Below are 8,653 nucleotides of genomic sequence, written 5' to 3'. Positions count from 1 at the left end.
GTTTTGTTCTTTGCCTCAACCTGTTCAATGGCAAATATCCCATTTTCAAACACTGATTTCTCAGATCTTAATATACTCTCAACTTGATCTATGTTGTGATTTTGGTCATATTTAGTTCTCTGTGCCTCAGTTTTTTCATCTTTAAAATGGGGATAAAAATACCTACCCACATATAGGTACATAAAGCACTAGATATAGTAAAAGGCACATAATAGATTTTTGATGACTATTAGCTGTTATTAATATCTAACCTTATTTTTTGATATATATAGTAAAATATTCACCACAATAAAGTTAGTTAACGCATCCATCACCTTGCATAATTACCTGTGTGTGTGTGTGACATTTTCTTTATCCATTCACCCATCAACAGACATTTAGGTTGTTTCCATGTCTTGGTTATTGTGAATAATGCTGTAATGAACATGGTGCAAATATCTCTTTGCGATAGTGATTTCATTTCCTTTGGATATATATCCAGAAGTAGAATTGCTGGATCATATAATAGTTCTACTTTTAACTTTCTAAGGAACCTCCATACTGTTTTCCTTAATGGCATAATTTACATTCCCACTAGTAGTGCACAAGTGTTCCCTTTCTCCATATCCTCATTAACATCTATGTCTTATCTTTTTGATGATAGTGATTCTAACAAGTGTGAGGTGATATCTCACTGTGGTTTTGATTTACATTCCCCTGATGATGACTGCTGTTGAATACGTTTTTGTGCACCTGTTGGCAATTTGCATTTCTTCTTTGGAAAAATGTCCATTCAGGTCCCTAGCCCATTTTTTAATTGGATTATTATTTGGCTGTTGAATTTATGAGTTCCTTACATATTATGGAGATTAACCTCTATAGATATATAGTTTCCAAACTTCTTTCTCATTCTGTAGGTTGCCTTTTCATTCTGTTGTGCAGCTTTTTAGTTTGATGTAGTCCCATCAAACTTTTTGCTTTTGTTGCTTACGCTTTGGTATCATATCCAAAAAAAAAAAAAATCATTGCTAAGACCAATGTCAAGGAAATTTCTCCCTGTTTTCTTCTAGGAATTTTATGTTTGCAAGGCTTACATTGAAGTCTTTAATCCACTTCAAGGTAATTTTCATGAATGGATATCTGAACTTTAAAAAAATTCCGTCTTGGACATCCTTGACCATTTCACTCAGCTGTTACCCAGACAAATTATACCAAATACTAAATACGACCTCTCTCAAAAGCATCGATATTTGTTTTAACAGCCTTTCCTATTTGTTTTAACAGCTTTGTCCTATTCTTGTCTTTGCCAAAGTTACTTTTGTATTTAACTGTTCCCTCCATCAGGACTTCCCCTAATCTTTGTGAAAACATAGTTAGACTTTCTAAAAAGTAGCTCATTATTTTGTTTATTCATTCACAAAGCAAATATTTACTGAGAACCTACTACACACCAAACACTGGGTAGATGCTGGGGATGCAGAGGGAGCAAACAGCAAAATAATTTAGCTCTCATTCTGAGAGATATGTATCCACATCATAGTTCAGAAAAGGAATGAATGCAAGGCCAATAACATAGGAGCATTTCACCCAGCATCTCAGAAAACTGGACAGGTCCTCCCAGTGACACAAGTCACTGTGCACTTCCTGGGAAGGCTCTGATGCTGATGTTGCCGCTGGAGGGTGCTGAAAGAGCTCTGTTCTTTCCTCCAACGCAGTAAAGAATTACGGATCAGTGAAACTCAGGAAAAGTAAGATTCATTAAAGTATATTTCAAAAGAAAAATGGGCTACACCAGAGATGGCCATAGCCCTGAAGAATTTGGGAAGTGTACCTTATATTGGCCCTTGATAGGTGGTTACAGGGGTAGCACTAGATGATAGGCATGTGAAGTCAATTGATTGACATTATATGACCCCTTGTCGATTGTGCATGCAGTTACCCAGAGTTCAGTCTGTTTTAATTAGATTTATGAACTTCCGGGCATATGTATGCTATTACAAAGATGGTATAATGAGGCTAAGGAAGTTCAGTGTATGTACTAACTGCACAAGCGCTTGTGGTTGGACTAAACTGGCAGTTATTTTTGTAATTTTTACTTCTTTGAATTCTAGGATGTAATGGTAATTTATAACCGTAAAATGGGTGTTTTGGGGAGATCCTAAGGGTGGTCTCTGGATTGGGCCTTCATTCCCCCATCGCTCTTGTCTCTCCGCCTAACATTTCCCCACTCAAGTATTAGGAGACCGAAATCATTGGGATTTTGAGGTGATGACCGCTCTAGCTACTTCAGGCTGAGAAGGGGTGAAGGTAGAGGATTGGGTCCCTATACTTGCTCTCTGTCCACTGGAGACGAAGGTTGTCAATATTCATCTAAGGGTCTCAGTATGGTATAGGATTTGTTGACTATCTGGATTGGGTGAATATCATCATTGGAGAACCATCCGGAGATGAATTGCCTGGATTCTAGAAGATAAAAGTTGGACAAGGTGGTTTAGAAAGAGTGGTCTCAGGAGGAAGAGAATAAAAAGTAAGATTAGGGGAATGACGAGCAGTAGAAGAAGGGATTGTAACCACCACTGTCATTTGTTGGCAAGAGTGCCAACGCCAAGGTGTTCTATCTTTTCCACAGATCTGAGGATGTTTTTGGATAGATGTAGAAACTTGGCCTGACCGGATGACATAGAAACAGCATTCCTCTTTGAGGTAAACACGTTCCCCCTTGTCCTGCTGTCAGAAGATCTAAGGCCCTCCTCTTACCATCAGCCATAAAGCTACTCCTGTCTCTGAATCAGATGTTATCGAGATTTTCTAGAGGTTGATCAGTTAAGTCAGTCCTGGGGCTGGAGGAGAGGAAAGAGTTTCTTAACAGGAATGGAAAGGAGTATCCTCATCAGGAGATGGCAATAAGGTTGCTGGGTTCGAGGTTCCACAAGTAGATATAGTTAAACAAGGATTTTCTAAAAGTAAAGCCTAGTGTTTTAAAAGTCTACTGTCAGTTAACCAAAAGTGGCTCTTACCTTGTAATAAACTTGAGACTTGATGGTTTGCATAAACTTGGATAGGAGCCCCTAGAGTGAACTGAAAGTTGTCTTTTCAACAAGAAGAGAAAGAGTTCCCAGAATTCTTAGACAGTGGGATCTAATCGCTTTGATAGTAACCTGTAGGTTGACATGTGGGCCCTAACAGTTGGGTAAGGACTCCAATAGCAATGCTGTTCCTTTCATTCATATATAGTTGGAATGGCTTGGATGGATTAGAGAATCCTAGGGCAGGAGCTATAATGAGTAAATCTTTAATTTTCTGAATAGCCACCTGCTGTGATTGCCCACATGGAACGAAGTCTGAGTCATCCTTTACCTTTAAGCTGTCATAGACGGGTTGGACCCCTAGGCCATAGTTGGGAATCCATAGCCTACAGCACCCAGTGAGTCCCCAAAATGCTCTTAGCTGTTTTCAAGTGGTCGAGTCTGGTAATTGTATAATTCCTTGGACTCTTTCTAAAGACAGATTCTGGGTATGAGGGGTCAGTATGACCTACACATAGGAGAGCTTCTGCTGGACTACTTGGGCCTTGGATTAAGAAACCCTATAGCCTCCGGTGGCTAAGAAATTTCAGGTCTGAATGGCATGTTCTATAGCATTGTCACAAGTAGAACAGAGAAGGAGATCTTCTATATACTGTAAAATGGATCCCTCCTTAAGTTGTGAGTCTTGTAAATCTTGAGCTAAGGCTTAGTCAAAGAAGTGGGGGGCTGTCCCGGAATCCCTGGGGAAGTACTGTCCAGATAAGTTGCTGGTGGACCTCGTTGGGGGAGTCCCATTCAAAAGCAAAAAGAAATTGGATTGTAATCTGAGAGGGATGGAAAAGAATGGATCTTTTAAGTCTAGCGTAGTGAACCAATTAGTCACCAGGGGTATAGTTCCCAGGAGGATATAAGGGTTGGGGACTACTGCCTAGTTAATTATTCGTAAGTCTTGTTACAAGACGATAAGTCTGAGAGAGGGTTTGGGTAAAGTAAATGCAGAAGTCATGAGAGCACCTGCAATTCAGGCAGAAAATAAGGAAACACCGTTAAAGCAAGCAAAACTCCCTAAAGAAGCACACACTGCAAGCTTCGTAGATTCTCCCTATCTCCGTCGGAGGAGTTAGGTGCATCTGGAAAAGCGTGGTGAACGCGGCCACCTTCCAGGTCCCGGGGTTTCCGGGCCGAGGGGCAACTGGAGGCAGCGCGGGTAGGGGCCGCCCTTCAGGGTCCCACCCACCTTCTCTTTAGGCCAAAGGGTGTCTTTTGCGCCCGGCGGCGCCCTGGGTTCGCCCAGCCCGTGCCGCAGGGAGAGGCCGGGTGGGCAGGGCGGTGCCCCGCCCCGGGAGAGGCGGGCCGGCCGGGCGTATTTGAGGCACGGAGCCGCCGCCCCATCAGGGGCAGTGAGATCTCACCGGGAGCCACACCAGGAGCCACACCCGGAGCGAGCGAGCGAGTGTCGAGGCGTGGGGTGAGTGGGTGAGTGGCGCTGGGACCCGGGTTACGGGTCACGGAGACCCGACCTGCTGGCAGCTCGGGCCGGGCAGGGGCGAGGGCGCTGGGGCGGTGCTCGGTGCGCGGCCCCATTCGGAGGGCTCGGGCGGGGGCTTGAGGAGGGGCTTGGCTGTCGGTGGGACCGACAACTGGAGAGCCCCGAGCAGAGCAGTGGGCACTGTCTGGGCAAGGGTCCATAGTCTTTGACCCTTCAAGAGAAGGGGTTCAGGTAAAGTTAGCAACGTCTCACAAAGCCTTCACATACACTTCCTGGGGGAGGATGGGTGTGTCCGCGGACACCGGGCGTGGGCAGAGGGCACCCCTGTGGCGTCCAGGAGGCTGAGCCACGCGTCCCGCCCTCCCGCCGCTGGGCCGCCTCGGAATCAGCGGAATCCGCCTGCGAGAGCGTGGTGGAGGTGGACGCTCAAGCTTGGTATTAGAAACCAAGTCTCATAACCCAGCACACAGGGTGTACTGCCCAGGGACTCAAGGGAGGCTCCTGGGACCCTTGACTTGGCTGTCCGGCCACTTGACCTTGCTATGGGGCGCGAATGAATTCGTCTACCAGGCCCGGCAACGTCCCGGGCTGCAACTTCTCTCTGGGTGCTGATCCAACAGAAAAGGGTGCTGCCCCAAGGCCTGGGTGGACACGTGCCCGATTTGGCAAAGACCTCAAACCCTAAACTTTTGCAAATCAGTGACTCATCCCTGATCAGACTGGCTAATTTGGTTGTTAAGGATCTCAGATCTGTACTGAGGATGTGTGGGATGTGGCATAATGTTGGTCAAAGAGTGTAGAGCTCGTGTGTGTGTGTGTGTGTGTGTGTGTGTGTATGTGTGTGTGTGTGTGTGTGTTAAAAACACGTTTGAGGATTTATTCTGAATTATCAGTTGCGCAAATAAAAACACTAAAGTGCATGCACTCGGGGGAGCAGGAGCTCAATGCCAGGGAGTCAGGGACACACAGATAGGTTGGGGCTGTTACTTAGGTTTCAGGCCAGCCTCTTAAAGTTAGTGATTCCTGTTCCAGATATTGTGGAATATTTGTAAAGTGACTCCTGGGAGTTGGGTTGCTGAACAATGAGGACAGTTGGCCCTTAGTGACCCAGTCTGTTTTCTAGGATTCTGGTAACAGAATGGAAGACAGGCCCAGTTAATTCTGAAGAAAATGATAGCAATAAAAACTGACCACTTGGGCACAAGGCATGAGAAAAAATTTTTCACCAACTTCCAAAATTCCGAGTCATTTGCCTCAAGTTTATAATGTTTATCTTTCATACTAGGAAATTGTTTCCCTAAAAGTTAAACACTTACAATTTGCTTGACTGATGTTCAGCTATTCCATAGAGGTGGAAAAAAATCAGTAACTGAGAGGCACAAAGTAACTTTACCTTCCTTGATGCTGAGAAACTGATGAGAAAGAAATCCTAGTAAAGGACCAGTTTCCTTTATTCCAACTCAGCATCATTGAATTTGACTTTGGAAAGTGGACTTTCTCCCAGTCCTGCTCCAGGTTTAAGCAGGGGCAGGAAGTAGACTAACTTGCCTGTGTTCTTTGGGGAGGAGTGTGGGCATTGCCTTGGGATTCTGAGGAAGTGCACAATCTGTTTCCCTTATGGCTTGTGTAAAGATTGGAGGTCCTTTGTAAGCAGAAATTGCACACGTGCTCCTGGGAACCTGGGCAACTGGATTAATTGCTAGGTGGGCCCAGAATAACATAATAGAATAGATAACCGCTCTATATTAAAGAGAAAGCTACAGTTAACACATGGTTAAAATGGTCAACCTTTAAAATACAAATAAATAAATAAATAAATAGACAGATAAATAAATAAATAAATTAAATAAATAATAAAATGGTCAGCCTTCAGATTCATGTTTAAGTTTCTTATTCCAAAGCAAACTCAACTACTTCCTGTAGGTTCTTCCAAATGTGAAGACCCAGGTAGTATTTCCTCTATTTTTGTTTGTTGTCTCTGATGTAGTGTTTCTTTTCTGGCTCTTCAAAATTCTCTGATTCTGGGAATGCCAGAAAGGAGTTCATATATCTATACAATTTACAGAGTGGGAAGACTCATCTAAAATAATAAAGAAATTTTCCAGGCAAGTAAGGAATATATTTATCCAAGTAGATGTTTTTTGTTGTTGTCTTTATTTCATTTTTAAGTTCTAAGGTTACTAACCTTGATTTCAAAAGAGCGTTGGTTATAACTCTTTTCAAAAAAGAGATCTGATGGTTAGGAGTTGACAAAATCAAAATACTACATACCGTTTTTAGGAAGTACACTTTATTGGTTTAAATGTGGTTATAATTACCAAAGTGACTGTGCAAAATGGCATCTGTGTGTTCAATATCACTGCACACTGAATGAGTCACCCTGCTAGTTTTCTGACAAAAACATGATCTCTTTTCAAAGTTGTTTACAGTTTCAGCATGTTATATAGTTCTGAAAGAATAAGCTAGATCATATCTCAATAAAGGAGTTAACACTTTTGAAAGACTATACTTTAAAATTTCAAAGTGTGAGGTTTTATATAGTGTAAAATGAGCCTGAATTAGAAGTCAGGATGCTTGGACCCTGTTCCTTGGCCCGCAAATAACAAAATGACTTTGGGCCACCATGTTAGCTCTATGAGCCTCGGTTTCCTCACCTCTGAAGTGGGAATATTAACTTTCTGCTGTCAGTATCATAAGATTATTATCAGAATCAGAATAGGTAAGGTATGTGAAAGTGCTTTGTAAACTGAAAAGCACCAGGAATGCAGGGCGTAATTATTCTAATTGGCTTGTATAATGTGTCTCAACACAATCCAAACTCATCCAAGGAATTATGTGAAACACAGTGGAAATAAAGTAAAATCTGCCTTGTTTCTCAAGTTGTTTTGGTTGGGTTGGAAAATAAATTGAATATGCTTGAGCAGAGACTTTGAAAAGAATAAATATCAAATTTTGGAAATGTGTTCTTTATGTGAGTTTCCAATTGTAATCAACCGTTAAACACAACTTAGTTTGATTGGAGTTATGTCAACAGATTTAGCAAGTTTTAACAATTGAAACTATGTATTTCTTTATTGACATGTATATGTACATATATGTAGGAATACACATGCTAAGTAGCCTAGACCAGTGGTTCTCAACCAGGCATATTTTGCCCTTTCCCCTGCTTCCCCCAGGGATATTTGGAAATGTCTGAAGACATTTTTGGTTGTCACAACTGGTTGGGGGAAGAGAGGGTGTGCTACCAACATCCTGTGTGTGGAAGCCATTTTACAGTGCACAGGACAGCCCCCACAACAAAGTATCCGACCTGAAATGTCAATGGTGCCGAGGCTGGGAATAAGCACCTACACCATAGGGATATTTGAAAGAAGTCAGAATACTGATAAAGTTATTGTTGTATGTTGCCTTGGAAGGGAAGACAAGTTTGTGTAACCAAAGGAACTAGGCTCTCTGCCCACCACCAAGTTCAAGATTATTTCCTACTGGCATTCAAAATGAGAGAGGTTTTATTTTCTTGATTTACGAAATGTCCTTTCTTTTCTTCTTCCGTAACAGCTCTCTCAATTTCCTCCTGTGGTAGCATTTTGGGGAAGGTAGCACAAGCAGAGGAGTATCCAACTTTTGCTTTAAAAGGAAATGCAGTGAACGTAAGCCCTGGGAAAGTCACTGTGCCTACCCAGTAAAATTTCCAGCAGTTTCCCACCTTGGAAGATGATCACAGTGATAACCTAACTGCTTCCAAATATCTTTGCCCATGTTAAAAGTGCGCCAAAAATAAATTTTTCTGGTGTATGTAAATGAAGCACACATTAATTTAAGAGCTGTTTTAATTTTTATTAAAAAATTTAATAGTTTACATTTTTAGGACCTATCAAGTTGTTACCATTTACTGGATCCCTTGGGACAGTGCTATTTCTTGAAATAATTCAGTAAATATCACAAGTGGGCAATTCAAGGAAAAGGAGATTCTGATTATGTAAGGTCCCGATAATTCTGGCCACAGCACAGATAATCCTGAGCTGAGAAAACTCGCCCAGGCCTCAGGAGTCTGAAGCAGCCCTCCTTTCACTTGCTGGAGTGTCTGTGGGAGGAGCAGGTATCAAACACCCTGGACAGTTGAGGATGTGGTACAGGTGGAGGAGCAGTGGAAAGCAGG

The 8,653-nt window shown here is 42.5% G+C and overlaps 1 protein-coding gene across 2 annotated transcripts in view; it reads left to right on the top strand.

Moving 5' to 3' along the window:
* The first annotated feature begins 4,335 nt into the window (after nucleotides 1-4,335).
* Nucleotides 4,336-8,653, top strand: part of LGALS3 (galectin 3) — a 12,616-nt gene continuing 8,298 nt past the window's right edge. The window contains exon 1 of one of the 2 annotated variants that reach the window (XM_006920162.3): nucleotides 4,336-4,473. The gene's annotated coding sequence lies outside the window, so the exon portion shown is untranslated. Of the gene's footprint in view, nucleotides 4,482-8,653 lie in introns of both variants that reach the window. The other variant, XM_015595996.2, reaches the window with a different exon arrangement.

This window comes from Pteropus alecto, unplaced genomic scaffold (assembly GCF_000325575.1).
Source record: "Pteropus alecto unplaced genomic scaffold, ASM32557v1 scaffold86, whole genome shotgun sequence".
Lineage (NCBI taxonomy): Eukaryota > Metazoa > Chordata > Mammalia > Chiroptera > Pteropodidae > Pteropus > Pteropus alecto.
The sequence above is the reverse complement of the archived record's forward strand: the minus strand, read 5'-3'. Positions and strand labels throughout refer to the sequence as shown.